At 34.0% G+C, this 13,744-nt stretch overlaps 1 protein-coding gene and 1 long non-coding RNA gene across 2 annotated transcripts in view; both read right to left on the bottom strand.

Moving 5' to 3' along the window:
- Window positions 1-13,744, bottom strand: part of PTPRM (protein tyrosine phosphatase receptor type M) — a 1,090,562-nt gene that overhangs the window by 933,175 nt on the left and 143,643 nt on the right. The gene's annotated exons all lie outside the window — the stretch shown is intronic.
- The window catches only part of LOC141502237 (uncharacterized), a 132,706-nt gene continuing 119,672 nt past the window's right edge, over window positions 711-13,744 (bottom strand). Inside the window, exon 2 of the long non-coding RNA XR_012472472.1 lies at window positions 711-13,744. This exon is cut by the window's right edge and continues 89,910 nt beyond it. This is a non-coding gene — a long non-coding RNA (uncharacterized LOC141502237).

Here is a 13,744-nt window from a genome sequence, read left to right as displayed (position 1 = left end):
GAAATAAAGTCCAACTCACAATTCTTTAATTTGTAGGATAAATGAATGGTTGCACTGATTCATACTATATTTCAGATTCACAATATGTTATGTTTCAAGTATTATATTTCATAGTTAGATAGCTGAGAAAATGGGAAGAATGACCTGTAAAATTTCCAAATTAAATTAGAATTTCCATGTTGTTGTTCAGTTATTTCTGTTATATCTGACTCTTCATAATTCCATTTGAAGTTTTCTTGACAAAGATGCTATGGTGGTTTTGACATTTCCTTCTCCAAATTATTTTACAGAGGAGCAGCTGAGGTAAATAAGATTAAGTGACTTTCTTATAGTTATACAGCTACCAAGTATTTGAGGTCATTTTTGAATCCAGGGAAGTAAATCTTTTTTGACTCCAGGCCCAGTAACTCTATCCATTGTACCCTCTAGATGCCCCAGAGAATTTTCTACTGAAAGTGAATCTAAAAATAATTCTCACATGGACTTCATTAAAAAAATACATTTAAATATCTTAGAGTTAGGAAATGTAGACCAGTTACAATGACAAGATTAAGTAGTTTAGGTCAAAAACTACAATGAGTACATTCTTTTGGATAAATGATAAAAACTTATATACTTATGTACTTATATAAAAATAATGATAAAGAAATTCCTGACAAGTTTAAATTCAAATTCCAGGGGTTTTGTCTCTCTCTCTCTCTCTCTCTCTCTCTATCTCTCTCTCTCTCTCTCTCTCTCTCTCTCTCTCTCTCTCTCTCACACACACACACACACACACACACACACACACACACACGTTAATACAGGGCAGCTAGGTGGCAGGTGGATAGAGCACTGGCCCTGGAGTCAGGAGTGCCTGAGTTCAAATCTGGTCTCAGACACTTAATAACTACCTAGCTGTGTGGCCTTGGGCAAGCTACTTAACCCCATTGCTTTGCAAAACCCTAAAATAAATAGAAATAAAAATAAAAATAAATATGTGTTAATACACATGAAGATGTGCATTTATCTCATGGTTAAATTGCTGAATTTTTTAAATCTTACTTTTACAATCAAATTTTCTCTTAGGCTTAATCAGGGAAAATAATTCTGACATATATAACTTTGAGGAAAGAAATAATACTATCAGCAGAAGCTTTCTAAACAAGCAAACATTTGGTAATGTTGGCAAATGGCCTTCAAATTTTTTTATCATGCTAGCCACTTCTGGAGTTTTTGCCACCTGGGTTAGGTAATAATTACACAATTACCATAAAGTAGTTTAGGTAACTATCTTCTAAAATTCAATGAATTAATAGCCATTTCTATAGAGGTTTTTCAACTGGCTAAGCATTTTGATCACAAATACCATACATTTACAATTATCTTCATTTTACAAATGACAAAGATCTGTAAGGAAGGGGAATTCTGTATCCCTCAAGAAAGTTTTTCTTAATTAGGTCAAAATATAACATTCTGTATTTTATACAGCCAGTTCTTCTCAGTCTACCTTTCATAGCCAAATAGAAGAAATTTATTCCATATTCCACATGGCTTTCTTTGATACTTCAGTGGATCTGTGTTTTCATATATATGAGTAATACCCTGGAACAATGAAGATCCACAAGTCATCCAAGATTTCTGATCCTCCTATGTGGAACTCTTAAGCCTTGTCATTTCACTTGTCTGCAGAATAAGCCTGCTTCTGAGAAAAGCAGCTCCTGAGTTAAGTCTGCATCAACAGCTCACTTGTTTGAGGGTATAGACCTGCACAGAATTCTAAGAGAATTGTTGAAGTCAAACCTAACTCAGAATTCTAAGACATATGGAACATGATAAATTGCAGAATACTAAAGTGAATGGAAAATATTTGTCAATAATATCTCTCTTTCTTTCTCTCTCTCTCTCTCTCTCTCTCTATATATATATATATATATATACAAATACATATACATACATATATACATATAAACATATATTTGGGTATGAAGAAATGGAGAAATTTTAGCTCAATTACTAGGGAAATATAGGCACAAGAACTTTTATTCAATCATAACAGAAGATGAGATTTTTGTTACTATGCAAAAAAAGAGTTATTATTAAAGAAGACACAAAGTAAAGATGAAAGTAGAGGTAAAAGTGCAGATTTCCCAAAACTGTTAAAAAAAGACACCATGGTGCTCTCTAATGAGAGACATGGGGAGATTGGTAAGTCACTCCAGCTGATGTTGCTCTTCACGACCCCATTTGGGGTTTTCTTGAAAAATATACTTGTCATTTTCTTCTTCAGCTACAGACAAACAAGGTTAAATGACTTGCTTAAAGTCACACAATTAGTAAGTGTCTGAGGCTATACTGAACTCAGGAAACTGAATCTTACTCACCTGGCTGCCCTACTGGGAATCTTGAGTGCTCTCTAATGATAAGATGAAAAAGGAAGATAAATACTATTCTATGTTCTCTATGATGATTTCCTATTTAGACGAATAAGGAGTTAAAAGAACATATTGTTTTGTATTTTGATATTCTTCAGAAAAGAAGACAAAGACAACTTTTATAAAGTTCTATCTGTTGTGCTGGGAGTCAAGGAAAAAGAATCCTTCAAAGAAAGTGGGATGGGGAAACTTGTCAACAATAAAGTATATCATGACCTTTTCTCAAAAAGACATACTTCTGTTTCTGCTAAAAACTTTGGCAAACGTTAAACTTGGAAGTGATGGTCATTAAATATAGAGTAATTTCTGTCAAACTGAGGAATACTTTTAATTCAGAGAATTAGAGAAGTTATTCAGCTGATAATCTGGTTAGTCTGGGATATCATGCCCAGTGAATCAGCTCAACTTAAATATGGAAGCCTGGGTTCAACAGCAAAGCTGGGATTGTCAAGCATCTTTCATGGGAAATTCTTGAATCAGAAAGGGACTCTGAAGTTTTCAGTCTTAAGAGTTTTGTTCTTGTCTAGGCTCATGGGAATCTTGTTTTCATTTTCTCCTCCATTTCATTTTTATAGGTAAGAAAACTGAGACAAATAGAATTATTTGACTTTCCCAGAGTCAAACAGCTAGTTTGTTTCTGAAGCTAGACATGAACTTAAAACAGTGAGCCTTTTATCTATTTTTCCAGACAGAAACTAAATACACTGCCTGGAAAATGTGACCCAGGTTTATTTGTAGTTCATGACATATTAATTGATTTTACCTTATGAGTATCAGATATTATTATTGTTTTTGCTTACTGCTAAGTAAGTTATTAAGTTAAAGATTTAATTGGTCATAATTTTGAGTGGCTTGGATTATCTAAATCAAAGTGTACTAGTGGGAAATCAAGATCTATGGTGGTACACAGAAGGAGTACATCTCCACAATAAAGTGTCCTTAGGACTGTGAAAGAAGTTAAGTGTAGTCTCATGGTCATGATCCTTCTCTGGGAAATGAGAACTGTCAGTGTGAGACTATATTGGGATAAATAAGCCAATGCAAAAATGGGTGAGGGATTCATGCCACATGGCCACAGTTGAACATTATACATGTTTAAGAATATAGGATCACAAACAGAAACTTGCTTTACACATTACAGAATGCTTTAGACTGATCTGTTACATTAATGAACACCATTAAGTCTAGTTCATCAAATAGATCTGAATCTACCAAAATACATTTTCTCAGTTCTTTATCTCTACATGATTTTGTCAAAAAAGAAATAAGACTATTCTCCAAGTACTATGCTAATATCTGCTTACTATCCCCCCCCAAAGTCCTCTGATCTAATGGAATAAAAAAAAAACATGTAAAAAGAAAGAAAAAAGAAGGTAAGATTAGTCTGGTATGGTTTATTCTAATTTACTGAACTAAATCCCTCTAAATGTCAGCCTCAAATTCCTTCAACTAACACAGAGACCCTTTAACTAAATATCCCATTTTTTTTTGTTCACCTCTTTTATTTCCATCTTAGCCAGTTCAATTTATTAAACATTTATTAAGTACTGTGTAAAGTCTTGGGAACATGACAGAAAAAATGAAATCATTTCTGTTCTCAAAGAACTTATATTCTACTTTTCGGTCATTTTCAGTCTTGTTCAAATTTTCAGGAACTCATTTAGGGTTTTCTTTGTAGAGGTACTAGAGTAATCTGTCATTTCCCATTTTCCAGGTAATTTTACAGATGAGGAAACAGGTAAACAGGGTCAAGTGACTTGCTCAGAGACACAAAGCTAGTGAGTGTCTAATTAGGAAGATGAGTTGTCTGCCATTCTACCACTGAACCACTAACTGTCTCATATTCTACTAGGGGTATATTACACATACACAGTTAATAAAATGAATATACCAAACAGTTTCCAAAAATGAGTCACTTTTCTCACGCAGCTTCAAATTGAACAAAAATAATTGTCCATGGTTTTAGAAACTGAAATCAAATGGGATAGCTAACTATTATCTCTGAATTTATCAGAATGCATTCTTTAAATTATCCATAGTTATGTGGAAATGGCATAAAGTGAAGGAAAGAATTCAAACTGGCTTTGTGTGCATGACAGTATAAAAATGAGCAGCTAGATAATTTGATTGCTGGCTCTGTCCTTTTAAGATACTGCATACATAGGGGAAGAGTAGAACACCTGACTTCTTTCTTTCCCAACTCCCAGTATTTTAATAGAAAACTTCAGTGTTCACATCGACATGCCTTAAATTCACTAACCTTCCAATTCCTCACTCCTTAAACTCACTGTGATCTCCATTATACATAGGAATGGTTCCACATTGGATTTCACCATTATCTTCAAGTGATTCATAGACTTAATTAGAAATCACCATTCTTCTATTTGACCGTAATCTTCTTTCTTTCCATCTCTCCCTATGCTTTACCTAATCTAAATTTATCCAATTCCTCCATCTTCAGTTGTTTCTCAGGTCATTATTCCTACTTAAATTCTTTTCTCTCCAATCTCAGACCTATAGTTGGGCATTTTACTTTTACACTGCCCTATGACTCTGAAATTCCTTGACGATTTGTCCTGTTGCTGTTAGCTGTTACCATATCCCAGGTCTGGATATTCTTCCCTTTTGTCTCCTCTGCTCCTATTCTTAGGCTACTGAACAGAACGTAGAGTTGCAATCACACTGATAAGAGTGCATCCCTATGTTGGTAGGCCCTGACTCACCTAGGAATACCAGCAGAAATACAGGTCTTGGCTTTGTCCTGTTTAAAGACAGTTTGTGAAAACTTTAAAGGCCAAACAGAGAAATTCACACTTGACTCAAAGGGAATAGGGAACCACAGAAGTAAAGCAAGGAGATGACAGGGTTAGATCCATGTTTTAGGAAGATCACCTTATTAACTCACTTTTAGCTTTGTAGATCCATAAGATTTCAAAATCTTTAAGAACAGGGCCTGTAATTTGTCTCTCTCTCTGTCTTTTTTTTTTTTAATCTCTAGGCCCCTTAACACAATGCATGATCAAGGGGAGGCATTTCAATATTTGTTCTTGTTTGTCCTTCATTCTGGAAGAGATCTTTGGAGAGGGGAAAAATCAACTAGATGATCACTATAGTAACCTGGGGTGAGGGTGATAAGGGATTCATCTAAGGTGTGTGAAATGAAGAGAGAGCAGAGGACAAGTCTGAAAGAACAGTGAAGAAAACCTCCAAATCTCAGTACTTCTCAAGGTAATCCACTCCATTCACACGATCCTTTATTTTTTTTTAGATTATTTTTTGCAAGGCAAATAGGGTTAAATGGCTTGTCCAAGGCCACACAGCTAGATAATTATTAACTTTCTGAGGTAGGATTTGAACTCAGGTACTACTGACTCCAGGGCAGGTGCTCTATGCCCTTATCCTTTACTTTTTAAAGCATCTTCATTTCACTTAGGTATGTTATCCTCCTCTCTGTTGTTTCTGTGATTATTTGTAAAGTAACTCGAAAAACTGACTCATTCCAGGTATATGAATATGATTCTTCATAATAGAAGTATAAAGACCAGAATAAGTGGCTCCAAAGAATTTGTTGTTTTTTTTTTTTTTTACTAGTGGGCTATTTTCATACCAAGGATTTCTGTGAGGCTTACTCTAAAGAATACAGCATCTGACAAAGGCAATCATGATAAAGTGTTAAAACAAAATGTACTTTTGGAAAATTGTTCTAAAGTATTCCACGAAGGAGAGAAAACAGTCTAATCAATTAAGAGAAGGCATAATTTAAATCAGTTATATCAGAATTGCATTTTCTGAACATTATACAAATGCAAATATTTTAATTTCTTTGCATTGGTTATTTTTATCATGTTCAGTAGGCAATGCTGATAGAGGAATTATATAACAACTGAATTAGAGTTTCTGTCTTTAGTTTAATCCATATTTTAGCATATTTCAAAATTTGCATGTTGGGGCATTTAGGTAGTATAGCCTGGAGTGAGGAGGCTTTGAGTTCAAATGTGACCTCAGACACTTGCTGGCTGTATGACCTTGGCAAGTCATTGAAGTATGATTGCTTCAAATAAAAGGAAATCAAATTGCACTGGATATTATTGGATACTTTTGAATTTAGCGCAAAAAGGCACATGCATCATGATGAAAAGAGGGCTGCTCTTAGAGTCAGGAAGACCTAGCCCTAGGTCTACTCTGACTTAACACTGGTTGTATGTCCTTGAACAAACTTCTTCTCCATACTCCTGGACCTCTACATCATGGAAGATGCTCTCCATCTGGGTGGGAATTTTCCTTCTGAAACACACACACACACACACACACACACACATACACACACACACACACACACACACGTGCGCGTGCACACACAAACAAAACACACAAAAGCACAATAGGTTTTGATACATTGGAATTTGCTTTAAAGCCACTACTTCACATATTTTGGAAAAGATAGATGTTCACCCAGAAATCAAATTGAGATTATAGGTCAACATGTTTCTGGAGCTACAAATGAATTGATTCTCCTTTTTTTTTTTTTCATTCTAGTTGTAAAAACAAAATAAACTTTACTGGAATTTAGCATTCTCCATTGATTTCTTAAAAAAATACTTTCAGAGATGTTTTTACCCTTTAAGAGATCTCAAAATATTCATTTCACTTAATTCCATACATTTCATCCTGTTTCTCTGCACTCCAGCCAGTGTCATTAATCAGAGCAGCATGATTTATCTGGGGGGAAGAAGACTTAAATTCAGTTTCCAAGTTTGAGGTGGGGGGGGGACATTTAGGGCCAGTTGCCTTTTAATCCATCCCTGGAAGTAGGAATCTTGGAACATCTTGGATCATTTGGAATTCAGTGTAGATTATGACATCAGAGGGAAAAATAAAATTATAGTCCCTGTCTGTGATTTAAAGTCCCAGACATAGAGAAATGTACTAGACAAGATTTATAGTTTTCTTTGAACATAGTCGTTTTGCTAAGAGGGTCAGGTAAGATGATAATATTCTAACTGTAGAGGACCATGATTTCATTTTCTGATTCTTTAGCGACCTCATTGCTAAACTTCTCCTTTCTTTATTCTTATTTAGGTTAAGAAAAGACATTGTAATTGGTAGGGAGACGAACCTAATTAGAATGACCTGGTTCAGATCCCACCTCTGATACTCCTTAGATATGACACCCAAGGTATGCCACTTAACATCCTTAAGCCTCATGTACAATTAGGGATAATAACACCTATCTCCTAGGGCTGTTCTAAGATCACAAATTTAAAGAGATAAGCCACCTAGTCCAATTCCTTCATTCTAAAATGACAAAACTGAAGTCAAGTGATTAGTCCAAGGTCACCAAGAAAATAAGTGAAAAAGGCAGTTTTGAACTCCAAATCCTTTGACTCTAAAGTCAGTAATGCTTCTAATACTGCACATGCAAATATTAAGAAAGATGCTATATATAATTATATATATATATATCTATACAAATTTTATAGTGGCATAAAAATGTCAGTTATTATTGTATATTATACATATTATTATACTTGCACCTGGAACTAAAGAACAGCTGTGTGTGTGTGTGTGTGTATGTGTGTGTGTGTGTGTGTGTGTTTGCAGGGTAAGGGAAGTGGGAATTACTCTAATACTCGAATAATAACAACAATTATAATATTAATCATAATTCTACACATGTGTAATCAATTTTTATAGTTGAATTGCTTTAAAAAAAAGTTTTGTCTTCCACCAGAATCTATTTCAAAATTATTTTCTTGTTATAGCCTGAGTGAAGACAGTAATTCATTATTTCAGGGTACCATTGTTTACATTAAATAGAGGAAGAGGAATAGTGACTTTAGGCAATATTGAACTTTTAAAGTTTAATAACTCAAATATAATAGAGGGTGAGGGTTTTACTGTTTTGGATGTTCAAACTTAAAATTGCTTTAAGATGGAAAGATGAGCCATTCCCTCCAAGCCCTGAGTACATTAAATTATTTTTAGAATTGCTTTTTCAATTGTTGGAGGGACATTCATATGTCCCTTAAGGACTATTGTCTTTCCTCACTTGTTTTAGTTTTGGCAGTGAAATTAACGATATGCCAAGAGAGGCCAACTATAGAAATTACTTAAATAATCCCAAGATTTAAGAGTGACATTTTTCACTAATTCTGTTGTATATCTAGACAGACTGAATTCAATACACTCATTGATTTAAATCCTGTTACTAAGGTGAAAATTCTTGTATTCTATAAAATAATCAGAGGAAAATAGTTTATAAGGTGTTTGCAAAATATCTTTAAGGAAGCCAAGACTTAGAATCTTCCAAATTTCATTTTAGACCTAGGGTTTATTTAATCTTTGATGTTCACCTTATATATTTCCCTCTTTATCTTCACCTCCTGGCCTCCTTGGTTTCCCTCAATTCTAGTTAAAAATCTGAACTTCTAATCAGAACCTTTTTCTGATCCCCCTCAATTTTATAAAAATGTATCCTATAAATGTTCTTCATGCATAAATTTTTGCAAGTTGTCTCCTCTGTTAGATTAAGAGTACCTTGTGAATTAGATTGAGAGCACCTTGTGAGTAGGGACAGTGTTTGACTTTTGTTGTTGCAGTCTCTGACACATTGAAGGCACTATATATAATCTTTATGGATTGACTGACTACATTCTCAAGGTTAGCATTCTTAAGTAATGTTAATTATGGTTATTCATAAGGAAAAGAGCCAGTAGTTTATAGATTTCTCTTTTTCATTTTTCAGTTTGCACTGATGAAACATATGAATAGAGTCTGCCAAATTTAGGAGGCTTTCTCATGAAAAATAATTAGATTACAAGCACAATATATAGATCTACATTATGTTTATGTAAAGATGTTTACAAATATGAATGTGTAAATACATACCCTATATGTGACCCTTATAACAGTTAAAAGGATCCCCTTTACTTAGTATTTCTTGGATGTCCTTAAATCTATATTTTTTTTAGATTTTTCAAGACAATGGGGTTAAGTGGCTTGCCCAAGGCCACACGGCTAGGTAATTTTTAAGTGTCTGAGGTCGGATTTGAATCCAGGTACTCCTGACTCCAAGGCCGGTGCTCTATCCACTGCATCATCTAGCTGCCCCCAAATCTAATTGTTTCTTACACTGGTGTGGGTCCCAACCTTTATACAAATTCCTATCCTGTTGGATTCTTGTCCATGTATATCAATAACTCTTTCATGGAGGATGTACCCAATGAGCTATAGACTTTCTTTCCATTCTTTTAATATTTCACAGATACCAGTTCAGTGTTTGATCTTGCCATCGATTACCCCTCAATCTTACTCAATGACTAATACATCTTATTTTTTATCACACATGATGCCTATAATCTATTTTACAGTACTTTATTGCTTACAAATTGTAGATGTCAGTTGTTACACCCTACATATAAAGTGTCTTTGTATTGTCCTTTGGGTCACCTAGCCTTTTGATTCTTCTATGTTTATGGTGTTTCATGTTTTTCAGCTATACAAAACCCCTGTAAGAGGAAGAAGGAAGGAAGGAAGGAAGGAAGGAAGGAAGGAAGGAAGGAAGGAAGGGAGAAAGAAAGGAAAAGGGAGTCTATTAAGAACTTACTCTGTATTACACAGAGAAATGGGAATAAATTGAAAGCAAAGACAGTCCCTTTTCTCTTTCTAATAGGGGAACAAAACACACAAAGCAGATTTGTGTAGGGATATTTTGGTTTGGAAATTTGCAGATGGTAAGAGAAGTCATAGGGAAGCAGTAAGATATTTTTTCAATAAAAAACTGCAGAGATGATTTTATTATGTTTCCATGTTTTTACTTTTTCTAGAACTTGGAAGAGGGGAAGGGTGAAGATTACAGGAGCTATTAGTGTGCAGAGGTCAGAGAATGAAGTTAACATACATAGAATATGAACCAAGTTGAAATGGATGAATGAGGCAATTACCAATCAATACTGATTGTTACTAAAATTAGTACTAATAGGGAAAAAATTGGGACTTCCAATCAATCTAATTTTTTCTTTATCTAAAAAATTATTTTTAGATAAATAGCCAGGGTGAAAACACATGTACATTTTTTAACTCAGAAATCTTCGTATTGGTAATGTACCTCAGGCAGGTCTATAACAGAAAGTCCCTCATATAAACAGGACTATTTATGGTAGCAAAATCTAGAAATAAAATTAGTAGTTGTAGATTGAAGAATAGTCAAATAAATAATGATAGAGGACATAAAAAAGGACAAATATGATTAATTCAGAGAAACAAAGGAAGAACTGTATGAACTGATAAAAAGTCAGCAGAACCTGGTGGATATATATATATATATATATATATATACATATATATATAAAACTACTAAAGGAAGCCAGACTGATTGAATATATTGACCAATCAATGTCCCAGAGAATTTATAATAAAAGATACTTTCCTGCTCATAGTGCTTTTATCACCCCTCCACTTTAGAGAAGAGGAAATTGAGGTTCAAAAAGAATGCCCACCATTGCACAACTAGTGAGTGCTAAGTGTAAAATTCAAATCTAGGCCTTCTTGATTCTAAGTACTTCATGCTTTCCACTACTTCCATGATGTCACATTACTGGAGGGATACTGATATTTTGTTTTACATAAATATTTTCTTTTTGACAAAAGTAGGGTCTCAGTGGGGGATGGGAAATAAAGTAGAAATAACTTTAAAAATCAGTAAAATTTAGATAAAATAAGCAATTTGGCATCACCTAAATTTCCACTAAAATAATTCTAGAGCCTTATTGCATATGAATATACAGTTTCCCAGCACACACTTTAGGCTATGATCACAAAGCTCATCTTTTTTCACTTATACTAAAATTACAGTGCTTTGTGATTATCAAAATGAATCTTATTACTGATGTCAAAGTATGCCAATAGTGAAGAATTGTGAGATGAACCAGCATGTCTATCAAATTATTGGTCAGCTGCAGATAAAAATATTACCAGAGTGTCAAGTTGATTTACTACATAAAGACCCCTCCTTTCAATCTTAATAATACTTAAATAGTGTCAATCATTCCCAATAATGTAAATAATTTCCATCAGCACAAATATAGAAAGAACTTTTCTTGAATGAATTTTCATTCTGAAAAATTAGAACTTCCTATTAGCAGAAATTCCCCCTCTCTCCAAGAATATCTGCTAGTAATAAACAAGTTAGTGCTTCCCTTTCCTCTTTGCATAGCTCTAATGGATTTCTCCAGGAAGCTTAGAGGATGGGTATATGATGCACCAGCATCAATGTGTAAATTCATAGTTTGATAACTTTGCATCAGTTTTTTTGCCAGTTTTGGGTGAGTTTTTAAGAACAAAAAATCTTGCTTGTTGGCATAACAAATCTTTATATGATAATTGAATTCTAATTTTCTATTTATTATATCCTACCTATGGATAAAATAAGATTTTTTTATTCCTAAAATGTTTTTTGAACTAACAATCAATTTCAATGTTGCCCCTTTGAAAACAAATGACAACAAAACAGGTGTGAAGTGTGAAGTGAGCTCATTATAAGAGTATTTTACTTCTGATAAAACATATAGAGCAGTAAACAATTATATTTTCAAAAAGTTGATTAAAGTATGAAAAACTGCAGGTTTTGCATGTCTAACAAGAAACATTTATCCATTCCATTCAGCATGAGAGAGACTGCCATATGAAAGATACAACCATTACTATAGTCTCATAATAAATGTGTTTATTTTTGTGGTGTTTTGCTGTTGTTTTGTTTTGGTGAGGGAGGACTGGATTTTATTGGAAATGATAATGAGAAAACTTCCTCTACCAATGCAATTCAACACCTGCTTTGGAAACTTTAGGTCTTAGAGAGTCACCTGAGTGTTAAGTGACCTGGCCAGGTTACATAGAAGTGGTACCTGAACCCAGGACCCCCCAACAGTAATGCTTACCATGAGTCTACTACACCAAATACTTCTGATAAACGTTAATTGTAATCATTTCCAGGGAAGTTTTACTATTGATCAATCTCACAGTGCAAGCCTACCAGATTTCACAAGAGAATATCATACAGAACACAAAAAGTTTAATCATAATTAAGAATCTCCAAAGGAGCTGAAACACCTTTATAAAGAAATAAAACTTAACTCTGTATACTAAAATTCACTGAGATAATATGATAGGTTACAAAAAATAATTAAGTTAGCAAATATTAGGGGAGTTACTGTGATCCCTACACAATGATGCCTTGGATATCTTCAGTTAAATGTAAACTTAACACCACACTGAGACACAAAGAGCCTGGAAAAGAAAGATTATTTTCTAAAAATGACATTACACATTTAACAAGGTTGTTCCAGTCCCGCTAGCTTCTTCCTTTCATCCCTGCCAAATGTGAAAAAAGGTTTTATAAACTCAGCCATATGTGTGTATAGACCTTGGGCCTGCAGCCAAAGTAGAGGTGAAATACAAGTTCTAAGTAGGAGGATTTTAATGTAAAATAGAGATAACAAAAGCACCTACCAAATAATGATCAAATGAGATATTATTTCTAAAAGTACTTAGACCAGATCTTGGAACATAGTAGTTTTTTTCTCTTCCCTTTTCTTTTTTAAATGTCAATGTAGAGAAATGTATAACCATATTTTTTATTTTTAAATTTTTACTTCAAATATTCACTTAGTTTTTCCCATTGACCTTGCTCTTTTCTTGTTTTTGTTTTTGTTTGGTTGTAAAGCAGTGGGGTTATGTTACTTGCCCCCCGAGGTCACACAGCTAGGTAATTAATTATTAAGTATCTGAGGTCACATTTGAAGTCGGGTCCTCCTGACTCCAGGGCCAATGCTCTATCGATACATTGAGCCACCTAGCTGCTCCCTGAACTTGCTTTTAAAGGCAGTTAGTGATTCAGTGGATAGAATGCTGACCCTAAAATCAAGACAACCTGAGTTAGACACTTACTAGCTATATGACTCTGGGCAAGTCACTCAATCTTGTTTGCCTCAGTTTCCTGACCTGAAGAAGGAAATAACAAACCACTCCAGTACCTCTGCCAGAAAACTCCAAATGGGGTTATAAAGAATTGGACATGACTGAAAATGACTAAATAACAAAATGAAACTATATGATTATAAATTATTTTCATTGCATCACTATGTAACACAAGTATCAATCAGTATAAATACTATATGCACTAGATATAGAACTGGATTTTATTTATATTTTCCCTTCAGTGATATAATCAGCCTAAACCTTGTATGATGCTAAAAATGTGGCATTACTATGAAGTTATTTCATATAATATATTCTGAGTCACCCACCCACTCCCTAAAGTTGTCTTGCATCTT

This window comes from Macrotis lagotis, chromosome X (assembly GCF_037893015.1).
Source record: "Macrotis lagotis isolate mMagLag1 chromosome X, bilby.v1.9.chrom.fasta, whole genome shotgun sequence".
Classification (NCBI taxonomy): domain Eukaryota; kingdom Metazoa; phylum Chordata; class Mammalia; order Peramelemorphia; family Peramelidae; genus Macrotis; species Macrotis lagotis.
Note: the sequence above shows the minus strand (reverse complement) of the source record. Positions and strands in the feature narration are given on the sequence as shown.